The 21,542-nt window shown below is 44.6% G+C and overlaps 1 pseudogene; it reads right to left on the minus strand.

Annotated features, from left to right (window-relative positions):
• Positions 1 to 5,258: 5,258 nt before the first annotated feature.
• On the minus strand, positions 5,259 to 20,652 carry LOC147449943 (uncharacterized; annotated as a pseudogene).
• Positions 20,653 to 21,542: the final 890 nt, after the last annotated feature.

The raw sequence follows: 21,542 nt of genomic DNA on the forward strand, positions 1-21,542 counted from the left end.
TGCTGATTTGAATTATTTGACTCTGGTTTAATACTGGTTGCAATGATTGGTGATTTTACTCTTGGGTGGAGAAGCGAGAAATCCTGTTTTGGTATTGTTGGAACCTCGGAATGACGCAAGTCGATGTCTGGGGAGCGTTCCGTTGTATGCTTGAAAACCTCGGAACGACGCAGGCCAATGTTTGGGGAGAATTTCGTTGTATGCTAGAAAACATCCGAATGACACAAGCTGATGTCTGGGGAGCATTTGGTTGTATGCTTGAACCTCCAAACGACGCAGACTGCGGTCTGGGAAGCGTTTGGTTGTACAGTCCTTTGAGCTCATGGCCCGGACCTTTTTAGGTTATTTGCGGGGGGAGTGACGAGGTAGTCATTGAGTAGCTTCATACCGCAGATCATTTTTCTTGGGGGAGTGCTCAACGGCGCTATTTGTTGTGTCTTGTAACATGCATATGTGAGCATTTGTGTTGCATTGTGATGTGCCAACTACTGAATATTCCTAATTGGATGAGATTGCCTGGGTATGTAATTTTAGTGCATCAAGACACCTGTGGAAGATTAGTACGGCCTGGGTGTGATGGCTAATTTTACTACGCCGGAATATCAAGAGTTCCGACCTGGACGAAAGGAGAAGCCAACTCCTTATCAAAAGAGCCGAAAGGAGAAGCCAACTCCTTAACAAAAAGGTCAAATTGATTGTTCCTCAGAATGAGCCTCGGACATTTTTGAGCTAACTTGAGTTGTTTTGCAGATATGCTATAATCGCGGACGATTACTTTCTTTCAAGAAGGGGGGATGTCACAAACTACTGGCGTGTCAAGTCAGTAAAGAACAGAGCCAACCTTCAGATCACGGCCGAGGGGCCTAAACCCTAAGAAGAACAAGCAACAACAGAAGAAGTCCTACCAACTTATGGGACCCCGTCCGCTGAGGCCCGAGTGACATAAAGGCATATAAATAAAGCAAGACCCACACACACACACTGAAGGATTTGCGTGGAGCTGATGACGTGGCAACAACTGTACGGTTCTCCGCAATCTGCACTGGTCTGATCATGTGGAAATTGTACGGAAAATCCGGATTTTGCGCCGACATGATGACGTGGCAGAGTGTACGGATTTTTGCGTTTTCCGTTGAGTTGTACGGATTTTTGTGATTTACGTTGGCAGCCTTTGAGCTCCTGCTTTTAGACTAGTTGCTTTTGAGTTTGAAGCTTTTCATGTAAACTGCTTTTGTGCCTAGGGCCTTTAAATATGAGGCCATGGGCTCATTCTTTGGCATGCTTCTGGACGAAGGTGCAGAGGTTGGAGTACCGGCTTGTACTCAGTTGTTGCAATATGAAGAAATACCGAAAGGGGCGCCAAGGTTTGGGGCCAATACTCTCTGGGGTGGACTTCTGCCACTCTATGTCGTGTGTGCTCTCTCTTTCAGTTTAGTTGTTATTGAAGTGCTAAAAGTCAATTCAGTATGTTCTTTTCTATTGGCACGTGGTGCCCGTTTTGTGATAGTCTCGGCCAAAAGAAATAACGTTCCACCCCCTTCAAGGTGGTGCCAATGCCGCGGTGGCCCGTAAATGGTGGACAATGGCACTCTGTCAAAACCTTTTCCCTTAACGGCTGTGTCACACACAACATTGTTTTCTTCATCAAGTACCCATCCCGTATGGACTATCCTGGAACTATCTCCCCATTCTGTATCCGAGCAAAAACATCGGTAAAATCTGGATCAGTGGCGTACTGATCAACCATATCCTCGAAGCTGCTATGATGGATCGCGGAAACAGCCAAGACGAGGGGCTTCCGAGACAATACATCTGCCACTAAGTTTTTATGTCCCTGAACATACAAAATCTGAAAGTGAAACTCTGACAAGATGTTAGCCCACCGCATCTGCTTTTCCGAAAGCTGCTTCTGTGACAAGAAGCAGTGTAGACTCTGATGATCAGTAAAAACCGTGAAATCGGCTCCGAGTAGATAATGTCGCCATTGTGTAAGAGCATGGATCTCTTTCTATTTTCATTGGTCGATGTGTGTCTGGTCTTCTGAGTCAAAACTACATCATTGGGGTCGGTCAAATTCCCCGAATGTATCGAGAATCCCCGTTTCGCATGTCCCATTAGTTGTTGTATAGACTCAGACTTTTATTCAAGGTAGTAATCTCGGATCTCTGTAGGGAGTCCGCAGCAAAACCGCTCAATCTGTTCTCTAAAAGTGACCTTTTTAAACGAAGAGGTCGGTAGGAAAGAATCCCAAAACCTCTCACAATATGCGTCCAAAGTGTCACCCTTGGTCATCCGAAGATGGTTCCAAGTGGTTCTCACATCTCGTTCGTACTCATAGGTCAACCAAGAAGAAATAAAGAGCTGTTTGAACTTCAACCTCTTTCTCGGAGCTTCTTTCCTCAGAAGAAGAGTGGACCACCATGTTCGAGCATTTCCCTTTAAAAATGATGCTGCCCTCTTGATCTTGGAGTGCTCTGAGTAATGCCCTTCGGAGAAGGCTATGTCAAACTGCCCAATGAAAGCCAAAGCCCTCAAAGCATCTCGGAATCCAGAAAAGGATTTAAATTTTATTGACTGTCCACCCTCTTTAAATTCCTTTGTCTTCTTGTTCTTATTTTCGAGAAAATCATACTGGTTGGCTCTGTAAAAGTGTTTCTTCTTTGCATAAAACATATGGTCATCTGAGTCCGAACTGTCAGAGGATGGCTCCTCCATAGAACTATCAGAAACTGGTCGGAATCTCTTCTTTTTTGCCTTTTTCTTGTTCTTTCCAAAGCTTTGCTTTTTGCTTCGCTTCTTGCTCTTTCTGTCCTCCTCGCTCGTGTCGGAAGAGGAAGAGCTAGAAGAAACTGTCGAAAGAAGAGGAATACGAACTAGGTAGTCCTTCAAAACACACATGCTTCTTTTGTTTTCATGTAGATGCAAAAGAAGATTGACGGCCCAAGTAACCGGGGTAGTCAGTCCCCTTCTTGCGCTTCTTCGATGGCTTTGTGACCAGAAGCTGAGTGATTTGGATTTGGACCACATCATGGAGTTGTTCTTCAGTGAACGTCCTCGGAGTAGGAGGCTTCTTGATTGCGGGTTGATTGGTGGCTCTGTGGCTTTCTGCCATTGGGACTTCAGCCGTCGACTGTTGGGTCAAAATTTTGCATACTGGGGATCCTTAGCAAACTGAAGCATCTGCTTTTTGCACTCGTCAACCTGCTATCGACGTTGCATCTCCATGAGTTCATATTGTGTGGGCCGGGGTGGCCCATACTCAGTCTCTGCTAAGTCGTTTGAATTTTCCGTATTGTCTCCTCCTGCCTCAACGGTGGCAGAAGAGGTCGATTGATTCTTGTTGAGTGGCTAGGCTATGGTGGGTGATGGCGTGCAACCATGGCGAGAGAGAGAGAGAGAGAGAGAGAGAGAGAGAGAGAGAGAGAGAGAGAGAGTCGATACTGCAAAATAACGCTATGCTTGATTGATTGTATATTTTTGTAAAACAAAACTTACAATATATAGCAATACTTGCCATGCAAACTAAAAAGTAACTGAAGCTTCATCTGCATGCTCTAGGCGGTGTTCCCACGGGCTTGGAAACCCAACAATTCTTTTCGGAATCCATAAATGTCGCAAGAAGGATCGTATTTCTCAGTAGAAGAGAAATTGGCCGTGCTGTGATGCGACAGAATCCAGACTTGGGGTGTCCAAGTTTGTTACAATCCACTTGCACCTTTTCAAGGGTTTTAGGAAAAACAAGTAAAAATAAAATAAATAAAAATATGTAATGCATATTTAAAGAGGCTCTCTCTAGATATCGGACTCTCAAGGATGTTGCACCCTTGAGAGTCGTCCAAGTGGCATGCGGGTTGACTTGTTGGGCCGGTTCAACAGGTCAATTTCGACACTTAGTTTTCTTCCCAAGCGCCTTGGTTTGCACAAAAGGCCTGGTGCTCAATCCAAAAAGGTGATTGAACACCAGCGAGGTTTGAACTCGGGCACCCGCGGTGAGAGGCGTGATGCTCAACCACTAGCATAGCCACCATGGTTTATTCCCAGCCCGTGTTCAAACGGATATGTGGTTTAAACCAAGGGGTGGGGGGGTTGGGGGGGGGGGTTTAATCCTTTTTAAAAGGGGCCGGTTGCCGGTGGACGAACCTCCCTGCCACGTCGGCAGAGAGTCCGATATCTAGGACGAGCCATTCAAAGAAGGCAATCTTGGGTTTTCGTGGCTATGGAGGGTAGTAGTGATGGCAAGCCATGGGAGAAAAGGGATGTAATAGACTTGGACACCCCAAGTTGAGAATCTGGTACGACACACGAGAGAATTACTTAAAAACACTTCACAAACTTAATCACAATTCACTTGAGCCGACACGGACTAGCGAAGTTCCGTTCCCAGAGGTATTGGCCCCAAAATTTGGCATGCCTTTCGGTATTTATTTTTATATTATCCGAGGGTCCTCTCTGCTCAGTGCTCTATAGCAAAATCTGAGAGAGCGTGTACTCTTGAGTACATATTTATAGGCAACTCAAAAGCAAGTACATGAAAAGCTTCAAACTCAAAAGCTTCTGGCCCAAAAGCTGTCAGCAAAAAACACGGAAATCTATACACTGCCATGTCAGTAACTGTCAGTGCATTTCACGGAGCTGTTCGCACGGCCTGCTACGTCAGCCACCAGTCAGTGTGAGATGTGGGGTTCCGTACTGTGTCTGCCACGTCATGAGTTTGTGACATACCCCCCTCTTGAAAGAATTGTAATCGTCCTCGATTATACCTGCAAAATCAGACATAAGCCATAAACCAATTCAGTAGACACTGACTCTAAGTATCGACGCACTAGATGACACAAATCCAGTACTTGCACAAAGATGACATTCACTGAACATTCACATCACATTCAAATCAAATTACATAGAATCCATTGAGGGGTGAAAGCATGGGTTGGTGGTGCAAAAAGTAGTATCCTTGACACCTCTTGTGAGGCACTTTTGGATGGTGTCTTGTTGGCAGTTTTCAAAAGCCAAAAGATAAATATTCAATATTTCTAAAGGCGTGGTGCCAACCACTTTAACGGTTCTTGATTTAGTCGAATGCAAGACTCTCTACCCACCCCTTCAGCAGGCTACAAGCCGCCCCCACCCTCTCTCTCTCTCTCTCTCTCTCTCTCTCTCTCTCTCTCTCTCTCTCTCTCTCTCTACCTTGCAAGAAGAAGGAAAATTGCAGTTGGAACTTGTAGAGGGACCTTGTGGAGAATTGTCATAAGGTGTGGAGACTATGGTCCAGGAGATCGGGATGGAGATGTTGCAGCAGGAGATTGGCCAACAGGTTCTGTCCGAGCAGCAGCCTCCACTCGATTGTCACCTTTTGTGGAATGTCGATTTGAGCAGTTTGGGAGAGCACGTTCCGCACCAGCAACAACCTCCACACAATTTGCCATGTTGGATGGCCGGCCATTGCTTGTGGTGTCAGACGTTTGGAAGAGAGGATTGTGCACGATGAGCCACCTCCAAGTACACTGCAGCGCTCTGAGTACTTTCAGCAGCATGCACAATACAATCCACTTCATGACGACATGACTCACAATTACCACAGGGATGACTCAGTCACAATTCGCCATGAAGGTAACCATCGGATGCGAGAATATTGCGTCAATGATGAAAAGAGAGAGCCGTACGAGACAACGAGAAAGTGATGCATTAGGTTCAAGGTCAACAGAAGATGTGAATCAGGTTTGCATGAAAGTCTCAAAATGTTGGTAGGAAGCAACAAAAGGCATGACTTGCGATGCTAAGAAAACCGCCTTTCAATGTCTTCTAGGACTACCAGCTTTTAGACGTTTGCATCATGCATGTGAGAGGTCAACACTATCCAATATTCGAGACACAATTACTAAAGTCAAAGCATCCATGTCTGAAGAGGAGCGAAGATTAAAAGAGCTGTCTGCATGATGTTGGTGAATAGTGAAGGAGATCCATCAAGGTCTATTAGCAACTCCAAGATGGCCAGATTTATTGGATTGCATCGGCGAAACTTTGCAGCAACCAATTCGCAGTTAAAGTAGGCTAAGGCTGGTGCATTTCCTTTGCAATTATGTAGTCGTCAACTACCTCAAAGTTCCACCATCACACAGACGACAAAAGACCTTGTTTTTTCCTTTTGGCAGACAGAGACAAGAGTGTCCTTAAACAAAAAAGATGTGTGTCGAAAACGATTGGGCAGAAAATCTTACATAAAGTATCCAATACATTTGCTTGATGATTCACAGGTATGCTCCTAAAGTTTCACAGGTATGAACTTTGGATGTAGAAAAAAGTCATAGAGTTCCTTTCAAAGGTAGTCATGGAAGTACCATGATAGTACAAAAGGCTCTTTAGGTACTCTGGATCTTTGAAATAGTCTAGAATACCTCGCAAAGGTAGTCTTGAGAGTACCATGTGAGTCTAAATGGGTTCTCTAGGTACTTTGGAGGTAGAAAAAGTTCATAGAGTTCCTTTTAAAGGTAGTCATGGAAGTACCGTGACAGTAAAGAGGCTCTTTAGGTACTCTGGACCTTTGAAAGATTCTAGAATACCTCGCAAAGGTAGTCTTGAAAGTACCATCGAGTTCTTTTCAAAGGTAGTTATTTACCATGAGAGTGAAGAGGTTCTCTAGGAACTTTGGAGGCAGAGAAAAGTCATAGAGTTCCTTTCAAAGGTAGTCATGGAAGTATCATGATAGTATATAGGCTCTTTAGGTACTCTGGATTTTTGAAATAGTTTAGAATACGTCGCAAAGGTAGTCTTGAAAGTACCATGTGAGTTTAAATGGGTTCTCTAGGTACTTTGGAGGTAGAAAAAGTTCATAGAGTTCCTTTCAAAGGTAGTCATGGAAGTTCTTGACAGTAAAGAGGCTCTTTAGGTACTCTGGATCTTTGAAAAAGTTTAGAATACCTCGCAAAGGTAGTCTTGAAAGTACCATAGAGTTCTTTTCAAAGGTAGTCATGAAAGTACCATGACAGTAAAGAGGTGCTTTAGGTACTTTGGAGGTAGAAAAAAATCATTGAATACCTCACAGAGCTTTTACTTTGAAAAAAGTCTGAGCCTCTGATGGGTTTTATTTTTTCTTGCACAGGGTTAGCTTTACAGGAAGTTCCAATGCAATATCCACACATCAAGATCTCACTCAGATATTTTGAGGGATTGAAACCTTGGTTTGTTCGTAAATTGAAGGATCGTTACATGTGCTGCTGTATTGCTCATATTCAGATGATATATTTCAAGGAAGCATTCAACCACATGAGACACAGTAAGACAGGCATGCATGGCGACGGGTGTGACTGCATGTGTGCTATATGCTTGCCAAAAGAGGCTCCAAGTAAGTGTGAAGCTACCACGTACACATACACTAGCGTAAGCACATTGACTGAAAGTGTGTTATGTGCAAAACCAAATGGACTCCGCATCATAAGTTGCCTTGCTTGAAGGGAGAATGTCCTCAATGTGGGTGGAAGAGATTGATGCTTTGTCCAAACGAAAGTGCAAACCAAATTTCTGTTAAGGTGTTTGAAGATGTTGCCTCAACCCATTCTCAAGGCAAGAAGCGCAAGGATCTTCTGGTGAAGGGAATGGGATGCAAGGATTTCACAACTTTTCTTCAAAAGCATCTGACCACTTACATCCGACACAATTTTATTGCCCGGTGGCAGTCTCAGCAGTTCAAAGATTGCAGTCATAGGTTTCCTAGAGATGTAGTGGTCTCTGTTATTGACTTTGCAGAAAATTACTCATTTAAGGAGCAAAATGAAATCCAGTCAATGCATTGGTACTCTTCACAAGTCACCATCTTGGTGCACATTACATACATTCGAGACGAGAAAGACCAGGTGTTAAAATATACACATTTTTACATTTCTGATGACAAAGATCATGACACACTCTTTTGTGCAACATTGCTTGCAATTGCATAGTGTTTGGCTTCAAAATCAGGGATTCAACTTTTTGAAGCGGCACCGGGTGTGGTCAGATGGATGTGCTGCTCAATTCAAGTCATCTAGACTGTTCTTCTTCGTGTCAAGGTACGCGAGGTTTTATTCCACCTCTGATGAAAAGTTTCCAGAAGTTTGTTTCTGCTCAGCATTGAAAGTGGGTCATTGTTTTAGGTACTACGGTTTGACTGGCATTGAAATGCTGTGGAGTTTCTTTGCCTCGGGCCACGACAAAGGGGAGCATGATGGGGCAGGGGCAGTTGTTAAGAGGGCTTTAACACATAAGTAGTTAAAGGTTGATGCATGACACATGAAGTGTGCCAAGGATGTTGTTGGCTTCTTGAAGCATAAATTTAATGATGAAAGTGGTCACACAGGGGTGAATCGGATTTTTTAGGAGGTCCAAGCAACTGAGGTGCCAAGGGAGAAGAAGTGGAATTGCAAGCGAGTTGAAGGCTTACGATCAATACACTGTGTCAATGGATACTCCAAGAGTGACAGAGTGCACTCCGTTGCATACTTCTCTCTTGTTTTTGTGAATTTTGTATGTCCCAGCGTTGGCGGCGATGCTTGAACAACACACATGTTGAGAACTGGGAGTATCTAACCCTTGAGGCATTGGATGGTGACAATGCAGAAAGTGAATATTTCAGTGATGACGAAGGATCGGATCTGCCGATGTATGGTGGGCACCATGACACAATTAGTGATGCTCTATGCATCAGTGATACCTTTGCCACCAATGCCAAGGAAGATGGAGCTGACTTCTACCTTTTGAGGTGCTCACAAGAGAAATACAAAACAACAAGAGCCTTGAGTGATTCCTGGGAAATATACTTTTTGTAGGGAGCTATTTGGTTGAGGGGTCCTATTACGAAGGCGCCGAGCATATCTATTACATACCTGCTAGTCAACCAAAAGTGCTTCTGGCATCACACTTGGTTAGATCGATTAAGATACCCTTGGAACCCTTAGAAGGAGAGCCACATAAGTTCAAACTCGTTGTAGAGGTATACGAAAATGTGTACAACAGTATGCCAATAGTGATATAGCTGCCCAAGTAACTTGTAGAAGTACCAGTAATTAGCTTCAAAGTACCATGCAGCTATTCCATAGGTGGTTTTTGTAGGAGCCTATCGTAGGTTTCAAAACCTCTTGCAGGCCAGTCCAAACAAGCCCTTGTAAACGTTTTTGTCTACTTGAGTAACAAAAATAGCATTTCAATTCTGGAACACAAAGTACTAGTCTGCCAACCTAAAATACCTTACAAGTAGTTTACAAGCACTTTTGTTAAAATATATAGGAAATAAGCACTTCTAAAAGTATTGGCTACCGGCCCAAAGTACCTTTAAGGTAGTCTTCAAGTGGTTTTTGTATGTTAAGATATGTAGGTAACAAGCACTTGTAAAAAAATTTGTATGCCATCCCAAAGTACCTTATAGGTACTTTACAGGTCTGCCAACCCAAAGTACCTTACAGGTAGTTCACAGGTGGAAACTGTCTTAAACTATGTAGGAAACAAGGACTTGTAAAAGTTTTTGTATGCCAACCCAAAGTACCTTATAGGTAGTCCTCAGGTGGTTTCTGTACATAACAATCTGTTAAGTTTTTGAATGCCAACCCAAAGTACCTTACATTGTAACTATCCTAAACTGGGAAACAGTAAACAGAATCAGAAAAATAACACTTCAATGCTAGGACACTTAAACAGTTTTAAACTACTTGAATCAGAAAAATAACACTTCAATGTTGGGACACAAAGACAACGCATCCAACCAGTTGGAATATATTACATCTTCATCAATTTGACATCAAGTCATTACATGAGTTACAATGGCCATCAAAATGAAGCCAAAAAATTGGTTTCCACATGGAAAGTAGCATATAAATATACAAGGTCTAAATATACAAGGTTCTGGCACGGGTTTAGTTTAGTTACAAAAGGTACAGAAAGGATTTTTTATCCTAAAAAAAGCAAGAGATGTCATCATCGCTTGCACTCTATGGGCATGAGCTGCGGCCCACATAAGTACGCATCATATGATGTCTTTTCAAACCCTTTTGCAATTGCTGTGAATATGTACTTTTCGTCATCAGTAGGTTTTGATTTGTTGAATGTGTCCGCCAAGGCACGGCGATCTATAGCATGGTGCCACCCTTCTAGCCAGGCCTTTAGATCTTTTGACAAGTATTGGCTGGAGCGGTGCTCAATACCAGGCACTATGATGTAAGTACCATAGGGATTATAATGACATTTATAGGAACTGTTGTCAATTAAAAGGACATTGCAGGTATCATACTGCTGCAACTTCGCTAAAAAATTCTGCAATACCTTGAAAAATGTTGGTCTTCCACCACCAAAACAGTAAATGCCCACATCACATAACCGTTGTCCAGCGCATCCACTAATATAGCTGTGAACATGGGGAAAACATCTTCGAATTCTTGAGCCCACTTTGTTGAGCATTACACTGCTCCATATGTAGACATTTGCCCATGTCACAGCCCATGCAGTAAAATCCTGTGCATCTTTTGGAACAAACAGGTACCTGCCAATTGCCTCCTCATGCTTGACAAATGAGGTAGCCTCAATATTGGGGACAGACGAAGGGTCATACTTATCAGGTGTACATGTAAGACAAAGTATACCATTAAGATCTAATATGAGGGCTGGTCGGGTTGGATCATCATATGGCAAGGAGAAGATAGCCGGGGGAATGTACTTTGGGGGATCTCTGATGATGATTTCCTCTACAGGCAGCCTGAGGGTCCCCTTTTCCTTTGGACGCTTTGTAAAAGACAGCATTCAACATTGAAAAATAAACACGAGGCAATATTTGACATAAAAGCGACAAAAACATAGGCATTGCTCTTATGAAACATAAAAGCGACCAAAACATAGAGGCGGACAAAAAAGTTTCTTTTGCATTCAAAATCAAGAATTGTATTACAATTGAAGAGTCACAATTTCTTGCAAACTCGAGGCTTGGGGGGGTGGGAAACATTAGAAGAATTGCGGAGGGGAGTACTCTTTCTGGGAGTCTTCTTCACGACAGGAGGTAATCTGGGTGCTTCCCTCTCTCCGATATCTCCATCTGCATGCTGCTTTGAACTTGTGGACTGCGAAGGTTTATTCTTTTTGGAAGTTCTACCTATGTCATAAAGCAACACATCAGCCCCATGCAGACATTGCATAGAAGTTGACAAATCCAATACCATTACCACTTACCATCACCGTTTTTCTTGCGCTTCTTTGACACCTTCACCATGTCACTCAGAAAGATGGGAGAATCTGGATTCTCATTGTAACCGGCCTGTTCAATCCAAAAAGGGCGGTAGACTTTACTTCAAACCTTGATTTAGCTTTCACCCATTATTAGTCGTCTATTTTACCTGCGCTATAGTGACACAAGAGAGGGGAATGGGATACAGATGCTAGAATGCACCTGTATGAGAAGACCGACACCAGATTGGCCCCTAACATAGGCGCCCCTTTCGGTATTTCTTTATTCTTCCAAAGAGGGAATAAACGTTGTGGATCCCTACAAGCTGCCCCGCACAAACTTGGCTGAATTTCAACTATTCCGGCCCGATTTCGGCAGCATAACTGTACTAGGACCCTTCACAGTCAGTATTCCCACGCATTGAGTGACTTTCCCGACGCATACGGGCACTTTGCAAGACCTGGCGAGAATCTGCAGCACGCTGAATTCTCTGTTTTCAGCCCCGAAAATGCGCCAGATCGCCTGTACAGCGGTCCCCTTGCGTCCCCGAACCTCCTGGGGGTATTAGGGTCCGTTTAGGGCCAAAACCCTAAACCTGCAAAAATACACAGCAGGCTGTAATTTACTGTTTCGGGCTCCGTTTCACGTGCCGGTCGCATCCGTAGCAAGTCCTCGAGTTCCCGCACCTGTAGGGCTACTTGCCCTTTGAATCGGACGAGATTTCTGGCATGAAACCTCTCCGAATTCACCTGTACCTGCGGGGGGATTAGCGGCTAGCTAATCCAGTACCTTTGCAAGAGGCTCTTGCCTCGGCAATCGCGCATGAACCCACACAACTGTACATTGGTCAAATGAAGAGCCCACTAGAGGGACATAACGTACTGCCAAAGGGGAGAGAGAGGGCAGTGCGTAGCGTGCGGGGCATCACTCCTGGCACCGCACTGTGCATAAGAGGGAAAGCAAGCACTCCATAGCTCTTAACCTGTGACAAATTCTGAAAATGAGCCTCTTTGCTCTTCAAATTCAGCGCCCCCTTCTCTTGCATGAAGAAAGTGCACCAGAAGGTGCCACTTGGCACATTTATAAGCATTTTCCCGTTTCAGGTTTGCCGCCTAAAAATCTCCCAACCGGTCGCCCAGTTGACTTCACGGCAGAGTAAGAAAATTTTCTCCTTGTCATTCCGGAGGTAATGACGTCAACACATTTTCAGGTCCCAAAATAGCAGTTCCCTAAATTTTAGGAGATGCTGCCATTGTATCTTTCTAGGTCATCCGTCCCTCTTTGTACACTGCGGCCACATCCAGAACTGAAATGTAGCCTCTGTAGCAAAGGATTCCACTTTGGCTAGTCAATGACCCCACTTGGCTAACCATAGTCCTTGTCCAACCTTAGTGCTCTCTTGCCCTCAGGCCTGGACTCCCTCTGGACAATTCCACACTAGCTATGCAATGCAGGGCAGTTAGATTTCCCCGAGGGGTGTTTCCAAAAAGTGAAAGTAAATAGATAATAAGAAAGAAATCAACAAAAAGGATAGATAGTAGTCACATGCTGGTGAGATACCCCCCTCTTGAAATCTCAAACGTCCTCGTTTGCATCTATGTCGTTCATGCTCGTAGTCAACACTGATGTATTCAACACCTATCGACACATGTACGACACATACATGCTCATTGTCAACCCTCGTGTATTCAACACGTCGTCGACTCATGTATTGCCTGCGTGTGAACCCTGTCCCAATGACATAGTGGTAGCTTCACACTCTGTCATTGCTTTGAGTCACTAACTTTCCAATGACAAAATGGTAGCTGCACATTTTGCCACTGTCTTATAGTACACGTTGGATCCCGTAACACTTTCGAGCATACCCAAACCGACAGTTTAAGAATGCAGTTACACATGTACTCTTTAATAGAAGCAATCACTGTATCCTTGATAAACTGACAAGAAATACTCACTTCTATAGCACTAACCAAACTTTTGGACATTCCATAAGAGCAATTGCCAAACTGACAATCTGTACAGCTCTAACATTCATGTAACAGGTATTTGATTTGAGCTCACTTTAAATACCATGTACATCATTTGTTTCAGAAGCCATTGTCACACTGACAATCCATGTAGCTTTGAAACTCAAGGGGTCAAGGTAGGTTGCAAATCGAAGGCTTCAAGGTAAAGTGATAACACAGTTGGTGACTCTGCAAGTTCACCTTCTTCCATCCACTTAGCATCCATTGGTGGATAGTTTCTGAACTTTACCAAGTAACTCCTAGCAACCTTGCCTTTCACTTTCCTTTCTTTGTGTGCCAAAATCTGTTCGGGGACCAAGATCTCGTCAAGTTCCTCGACTTCCGGCTGATCTTCAGCTGTCATATCTTCTGGCACATCACCCACATAGGGTCTGAGAAGACTCACATGAAACGCATTGTGAATCTTCGAACTGTCAGGCAATTTCAGCCTATATGCAACATCACTGATTATGTCGCATACTTGAAAAGGCCCATAGTAACGCATGTTGAGCTTTGGAAACAGTCTCTCCTTGCCCTTCATCTTCTTTAACCTTGCCTTTTCAAAGCGTAAAAGCACCCAATCACCAAGTGAATACACCACTTCACGACGGTGACGATCAGCTGCTTTCTTTTGCTTTGCCTGAGTCCTTTCTAAGGCCACTTTGACCTTCTTGTACATTTCATCCATGTCGTGAACATACTTATCTGCTTCAAATATCTTGTCCTTTGTATGCAGTATGGGAGGAACTTTCTTGCCACCTTCAACTATCTCAAAGGGTGCCTTGCCAGTTGATGAATGCACTGTATTATTGTATGCATACTCCACCAATGGCAAATACTGCTCCCACTTTCCTTTATGCTCTGACACATAGCACTTCAGCAGATCTAGGACAGTAGAATTTGCCTCTTCTGACTGCCCATCTGTTTGAGGATGAAATGACGAAGAGAATTTGAGCGTGGTGCCCATATTCTCAAACAAGCCTCTCCAGAACAAACTTGTCATGCGTGGATCACGGTCGCTAACAATCGACTGTGGCATGCCATGATACTTGAAAATATTGCTCATAAACAAGCGTGCCATCTGATCTGGCTTTATCTTCTTCCTGACAGGAATAAAATGAGTCTGTTTGCTGAATCTGCAAATAATGGTCCAAATACCATCGTTTCCTGTCTGCGTTCTCGGAAGATCAAAGATAAAATCCATAGCAATACTTTCCCATGGTTTATCTGGAATAGGTAGTGGTTGCAATAACCCTGGTGCCTTTTGCCTGTCAAACTTGACCTTTTGGCATATTAGGCATTCTCGCACAAAGGCATCCACATCTCTTCTCAATGTAGGCCAGTAGAAGAATGTCTCAACCGCTTTAACTGTAGCATCGATACCACGATGCCCTGCATACGGTGGGACATGACTCTCTTTCATAACTTTGCGTCGCAATGGCTTTGTGACACACAATCTGCCATGCATCATCATGAACCCGTCTTTAAGAAGATAGTGTTCATGACGTTGTCCATCCATTAGCTGCTCGAAGACCCTTGCAAAATCTTCATCATTTGCATACTGTTCTCTCATATCATCAAGTTCATGATGATAAGGAATTGACACAACTGAAATTTGTGGCTTCCTTGACAAGGCATCAGCCACAACGTTCTTCTTGCCTTCCACATGTACAATCTGAAAATGGAACATGGACAAGATATTTGCCCATCGCATATGCTTCTCAGATAACTTTGTCTGTGTCAAGAAGTATCGCAAGGTCTGATGGTCCGTTTGGACAACGAAATCTACACCTAGCAGGTAGTGTTTCCAACTTAAGAGCGCATGAATCACAGCCAGTAACTCTTTCTCATAGACCTGCATGGTCATCTCTGGCCCTTGCAAAATTCTGCTCTCATAGGCTACTACCCTGCCATCTTGCATTAGCACTGCACCAATGCTACTACCGCAGGCATCACACTGGACCACAAATGACTTCCTAAGATCTGGCAACACAATGACTGGATCCGAAGTCATCTTTTCCTTTAAGAGATTAAAAGCTGAAATCTCTTTTTGTGTCCATCTAAAGGTGACTGTCTTCTTTTGAAGAGCATGTAAAGGTGAAGCAATCTCAGCGAAATTTCGGATAAACCTTCTGTAATAGGAGCATAGTCCCAAGAAGCTTCGGACATCATGCACCGTCTTCAAATTTGGCCATGACTTGATCGCTTCAACTTTTGCAGGATCCATTCTGACACCATCCTTTGAGACAATGTGTCCCAGAAAGTGAATCTCTTCCAGAAAAAACTCACTTTTCTTTGCATTGATGAGCAACCTATGACTGCGTAGCTCTTTGAACACAATGGCCAAGTGATGCCTATGCTCCTCTTCATTCTTTGAGTAGACTATCATGTCATCAAAGAATGTACCAACAAACTGCTGGTGTGGACGGAAAATTCTGTCCATCATCCTATTGAACGTAGAAGGAGCATTTGTGAGACCAAAGGGCATCACTAAAAATTCGTAAAGGCCAAACGTCGTTCTAAAAGCAGTCTTGTGCACATCCTCTGATCTAATGCGGATCTGATGGTACCCACTCTTTAGATCTATCCTGCTAAACATAGCTGCTCCTAATTTGTCCATAATATCATCAATTCTAGGTATAGGGAGCCTATTCTTGATGGTATTCTTGTTCAGTGCACGGTAGTCTATGCACATACGCCATGAGCCATCCTTTTTCTGCACCAACAACACTGGAGAACAGAATGGAGATGAACTGGGCTCAATCAGCCCCTTTTCTAACAACTCCTGTACTTGGCCCATTATCTCTTTCTGCTGAGCCGCACTAACCCTGTACGGAGGCTTATTTGGTGGGCTACTGCCTGGCACCAAATCTATCGCATGGTCCTTGGGTCTCTCTGGCGGTAATTGAGACGGTAATGAATCGGAAAAGCAGTCACTATACTGTTGTAAAAACATTGACCTTTCTTTATCTAGCACAGATAAATTTGATTCATCACAATCTGACACTTCACGTGCAAAAACCAAGTACGCAGAAAGATGCTTTTTCATTACAGAAGTAATAGCAGAAGCTGATACAGTGGGAATAGACTCCCCTTTAAGCTTTACATCCAGAATGTGAGTCTTTCCCCTGCTCTGTACAGTGATCTTTTTGTTGTAGGCATCCAGGATTCCCTGTACACGAAACAACCAAGGAATGCCTAACAACACATCACATCCGTCCAGTGGCATGATGTAAAATTCTTCAGCATCTGCATAGGACTGGATATGTAGGCGCAATTTTCCAATGATGGGTGTCACAGCCTCTGTATGGCCAGGACATGCCAAACCTACCTCTGCTGTATACCCCATCTCTTCAGGTCTGATTCCCAACTTTGAAGCCAATTCTGGGGAAATAAAGTTGGCTTTGGCACCTGGATCAAAGAAGATAAGCACTATTTGATCCCTGACCTTTCCACATGCTCTGCAAAGCTCACTTGCATCTGAATTTGGCTTGTCGCCCACCATATCTGGCACTAGACCAGCCATGGGCTTCTTTCCTTTCTTGTCTTCCTTGTCATCAGAATCAGCTGGCCTTTTCTTTGTAGGACAATTGTAAGCAATGTGGCCAGGCTGCTCACATCTAAAGCATTTGTTCTCTATCCTTAGGACCTTCTTTTGCTCTTCTGACTTGCGAGGAAAACGTCTTTTCCATTTCTTTGCTGGTCCTTTTTCTGATTCAGCCGTAGCTTTATCTTTCCCTGCGTTGGCTGACTCCTGAGTCCCTTTAGGAGCCTCATTGGGAACGTGCTTCTTGGCTGAATTTTTCTTGCCTGATTCTGCCTTGACGCCAGTGTTAAATTCACAATCTTCTCCCTTGAGCAAACCATTGCCAGTGTTTGCTACCTCGATGACCTGCGTCAAAGTAGTGACTTTTGTCTTCGTACAGTACTTTCTCAATCCTTTAGGTAGGCCACAACAGTATTTTTCAATCTGTTCTATCAATGGCACAAACCTATAGGAAGTTACTGGAAGTAGAGCTTTCCAAAACTTCCGATTGTAATCATCCAGATTCTTGCAAGTAGCAGCATTAAGCTGGTGCCATTCTGTCATGACATCTGCTTCAAAGTCATCAGATAACCATGTTGCTGCAAAAATCTGCTTGAAGTAAATCCATGTGGACGGAGCTTGCCCTTGAAGCAATAAAGTTGTCCACCATTGTCCCGCATTCCCTGTCAAGAAAGTGGTTGCCTTGCGGACCTTTGAAGCCTCTGTAAAGTTTCCCCCTGCATAGGCCTTGTCAAACTGCTGGAGGAATGAGAGAGCCTTCTTCCTGTCATCAAACCCTGTAAAGGTCGTGAATGACACACCTTTGCCACCTTCTTTGTACGGAGTTGGCCTCTCCAGCGGCGTTAAATTGTCATATGGAAGTGAATGAAACATGGGAACACTATTAGGGTTCATCTGTGTTCCTTGGCCGCTATTAACTTGACCTGGAAATGCCATATTTGGCTGCTGATTTGTAATTCCAGCCATACCAAAATTTGTCTGTGGCATCCCAAATTGGCCCTGAGTGCTCTGAAACCCTGGTAGCATGCCCATGACACCATACATGGGGTTAGGCATCATCGTTTGAGCACTCTCGAACACTGTTCCTGGCGTGTAAAACTGATTTCCAGGTGCATGACCAGTCATTCTCTGGAATACCAATCCACCTCCAAAATAGCGAGGGTGTACTGAAGGTGGTGGGAAGACCTGTTGCATAGCCTGTAGGTTGCTTCCCTGCCCATTAGAACCAGCTATAGGCTGCTGAAAGGTGGCGGGCTGAACTGGTACAGCTTGAAAGACTGGCATCTCAGCCACCTGTTCTTGCACCTTAGGCACAGGTTGTGGAGACTGCATGTTCTCCGTCAAGTGTACAGGTGTTTCCATTGACTGTGCGGTATGAAGCACCTGTGCTCGAGCCTTAACAGGCTTTTGAATATGATCCAGTGACCCAACTTGCTGAGACGGAACAGGAGGTTGCAGAAAGGCTAAAAACCTCGGGTTCTGCATTACTTGTGTGAACATAGCCACAGCAGTAGCCAACTGGGTCCTGAATATATCATCATCCGTCTGTGGTGGTCTTGAGGACTCACCCACTTCATGTGTCTGTTGACCCTGTGAAGAGGAAACCTCTTCAGTCACATCATCTGGTCTGTCAGCCATAATTGCAATTCCCTGTGTCTGGTCTATGATCCCCCGTGTCTTCAAGCCCAAAACTGACCAAGGCTCACTTCTATGGGAAAAAATGATTTAATCCCGTCGATGGAACCATGTAACCGGCCTGTTCAATCCAAAAAGGGCGGTAGACTTTACTTCAAACCTTGATTTAGCTTTCACCCATTATTAGTCGTCTATTTTACCTGCGCTATAGTGACACAAGAGAGAGGAATGGGATACAGATGCTGGAATGCACCTGTATGAGAAGACCGACACCAGATTGGCCCCTAACATAGGCGCCCCTTTCAGTATTTCTTTATTCTTCCAAAGAGGGAATAAACGTTGTGGATCCCTACAAGCTGCCCCGCACAAACTTGGCTGAATTTCAACTGTTCCGGCCCGATTTCGGCAGCATAACTGTACTAGGATCCTTCACACTCAGTATTCCCACGCATTGAGTGACTTTCCCGACGCATACGTGCACTTTGCAAGACCTGGCGAGAATCTGCAGCACGCTGAATTCTCTGTTTTCAGCCCCGAAAATGCGCCAGATCGCCTGTACAGCGGTCCCCTTGCGTCCTCGAACCTCCTGGGGGTATTAGGGTCCGTTTAGGGCCAAAACCCTAAACCTGCAAAAATACACAACAGGCTGTAATTTACTGTTTCGGGCTCCGTTTCGCGTGCCGGTGGCATCCATAGCAAGTCCTCGAGTTCCCGCACCTGTAGGGCTACTTGCCCTTTGAATCGGACGAGATTTCTGGCGTGAAACCTCTCCGAATTCACCTGTACCTGTGGGGGGATTAGCCGCTAGCTAATCCAGTACCTGTGCAAGAGGCTCTTGCCTCGGCAATCGCACATGAACCCACACAACTGTACATTGGTCAAATGAAGAGCCCACTAGAGGGGCATAACATACTGCCAAAGGGGAGAGAGAGGACAGTGCGTAGCGTGCAGGGCATCACTCCTGGCACCGCACCGCACTAGCAAGCACTCCATAGCTCTTAACCTGTGACAAATTCTGAAAATGAGCCTCTTTGCTCTTCAAATTCAGCGCCCCCTTCTCTTGCATGAGGAAAGTGCACCAGAAGGTGCCACTTGGCACATTTATAAGCATTTTCCCGTTTCAGGGTTGCCGCCTAAAAATCTCTCAACCGGTCGCCCAGTTGACTTCACGGCAGAGTAAGAAAATGTTCTCCTTGTCATTCCGGAGGTAATGACGTCAACACATTTTCAGGTCCCAAAATAGCAGTTCCCTAAATTTTAGGAGATGCTGCCATTGTATCTTTCTAGGTCATCCGACCCTCTTTGTACACTGCGGCCACATCCAGAACTGAAATGTAGCCTCTGTAGCAAAGGATTCCACTTTGGCTAGTCAATGACCCCACTTGGCTAACCATAGTCCTTGTCCAACCTTAGTGCTCTCTTGCCCTCAGGCCTGGACTCCCTCTGGACAATTCCACACTAGCTATGCAATGCGGGGCAGTTAGATTTCCCGAGGGGTGTTTCCAAAAAGTGAAAGTAAATAGATAATAAGAAAGAAATCAACAAAAAGGATAGATAGTAGTCACACGCTGGTGACACTCATCACCAGCTACCATGCGCTGTACTGCATCCACTCCCTCTTGCGCTATTGCCTCCGCATCGTCAACCGTTGCATCTCCCTTTGGACTGCTTTTGCTGGGTTGTGGCTCAAGTGCTGCTGTGCCTACAGGGGGGTCTACCTTCACAACTGGAGTGCCCTCACTGGAGTCCACACTATGGGCTTCAGGAGTAGCTTGTAGCACAACTTTTGGCACGTCATCCTGTATCAGTGCCACACAAGGAATATGGCCAGAACCTGCAAGCACATCAGTGAAGTTCAGGCTTGTGCAATCAACAGATACTTAAAGGAAACCTGAACAGTTCTTGGATTTATATGAGATTGGGAGAAACGGCAACCAACCTGTATGCAGGAGCATTGATTCAAGTGAATCTTGAATACTACTCTTGCAAGAGGCGTGCGCACTTACCGTCTTTGATGCAAGCCAGACAACAAAACACAAAGCATGGTATGCATGACCACATGCTAGCGTGTATACACAAACCACATGGGAAGCCATAAATGCAAGACCACATGCAGCACATGGTCCTGGAAGAGAGACTGTAGCCTGCAAGTGGCTCAAGTGCTATCCAGCTGTCGGAAGCAGTAACATTGCGTCACCAGCCTTCACCTGCTCCAACATGCTCTCACAAAAGTTGATCTGCTTCACACACGTACTCGCTGATGCTTCCAAGTTGGTCACTTCTTTCTGCATGACAAATGAAGAACAAAAGGCCCATAGGGATTAGATATGAGAAGCACCATTACAGCCCAAAGTACCATGACAAGTACCTTTAATAGAAAAAACTACCATAAAAAAGTACTTTGGACACTCCAAAAAACCACCAAGGCAATGAAAATTACCATGGTAGGTAGAAAAGTACCTTGGACACTACCACCATAATAGAAAACTGCCATTCAATTAAAAACATCAAGGCAAAAGCTATTACCATAACAGGAAAGACTCTCATGATAAAAAATCCACCATGACCAAAAACAAAGTACAATGACAGGTACCTTGGACACTACACACTAATCAACAATGACCGTACAACCACCTTGGTAGAAAAAACTACCTTTTTTTTTTTCCGAGAAAAAGATCCTTCTATTAGTTAATGAGAACTGCTCGTAGGGCTACATCCACCTCTCCAAGAGAGGGCTACAACAAGAATGATGGGGAGACTCCCAGTGAAAAAAAAGCAGCATATGTACAATGAGGCTAAATCAAGAAATGGGAGGAGGGAAGAGCCACACAGGTGGACAGTAGTGCCATCTGAGCACCCCCTGGGCTATGGTGAAGAAAGGCCCAGGGCGCCAGAGTCCAAGGAAAGCCTCGCGGCGCTCTCGCATGCGGTCTGACCTACCTTGTAGTCCCTCAAGCTGTCCTCTGAGAGTATGGATCAGCTCTAGCCAAAAGTCACGAACAGTCTTTGCTGGTGGTACAGGGCGAGCCTCAAAGATGCGAAAACAGCGGGCCCGCCAGATGAACCAAAGAGTCAGGCCACTGATGAGCTCCCAACACTCATCTCTCTCACTGCACCACTCTTGTGGAGTAAGCTCTGTAGCAGGCTGGAGTGTAGGTCGCCCCCCCTGCATTGCTATCAT

The sequence above is a fragment of the Adiantum capillus-veneris genome, chromosome 10 (assembly GCF_014529385.1).
Source record: "Adiantum capillus-veneris isolate H3 chromosome 10, ASM1452938v2, whole genome shotgun sequence".
NCBI lineage: Eukaryota > Viridiplantae > Streptophyta > Polypodiopsida > Polypodiales > Pteridaceae > Adiantum > Adiantum capillus-veneris.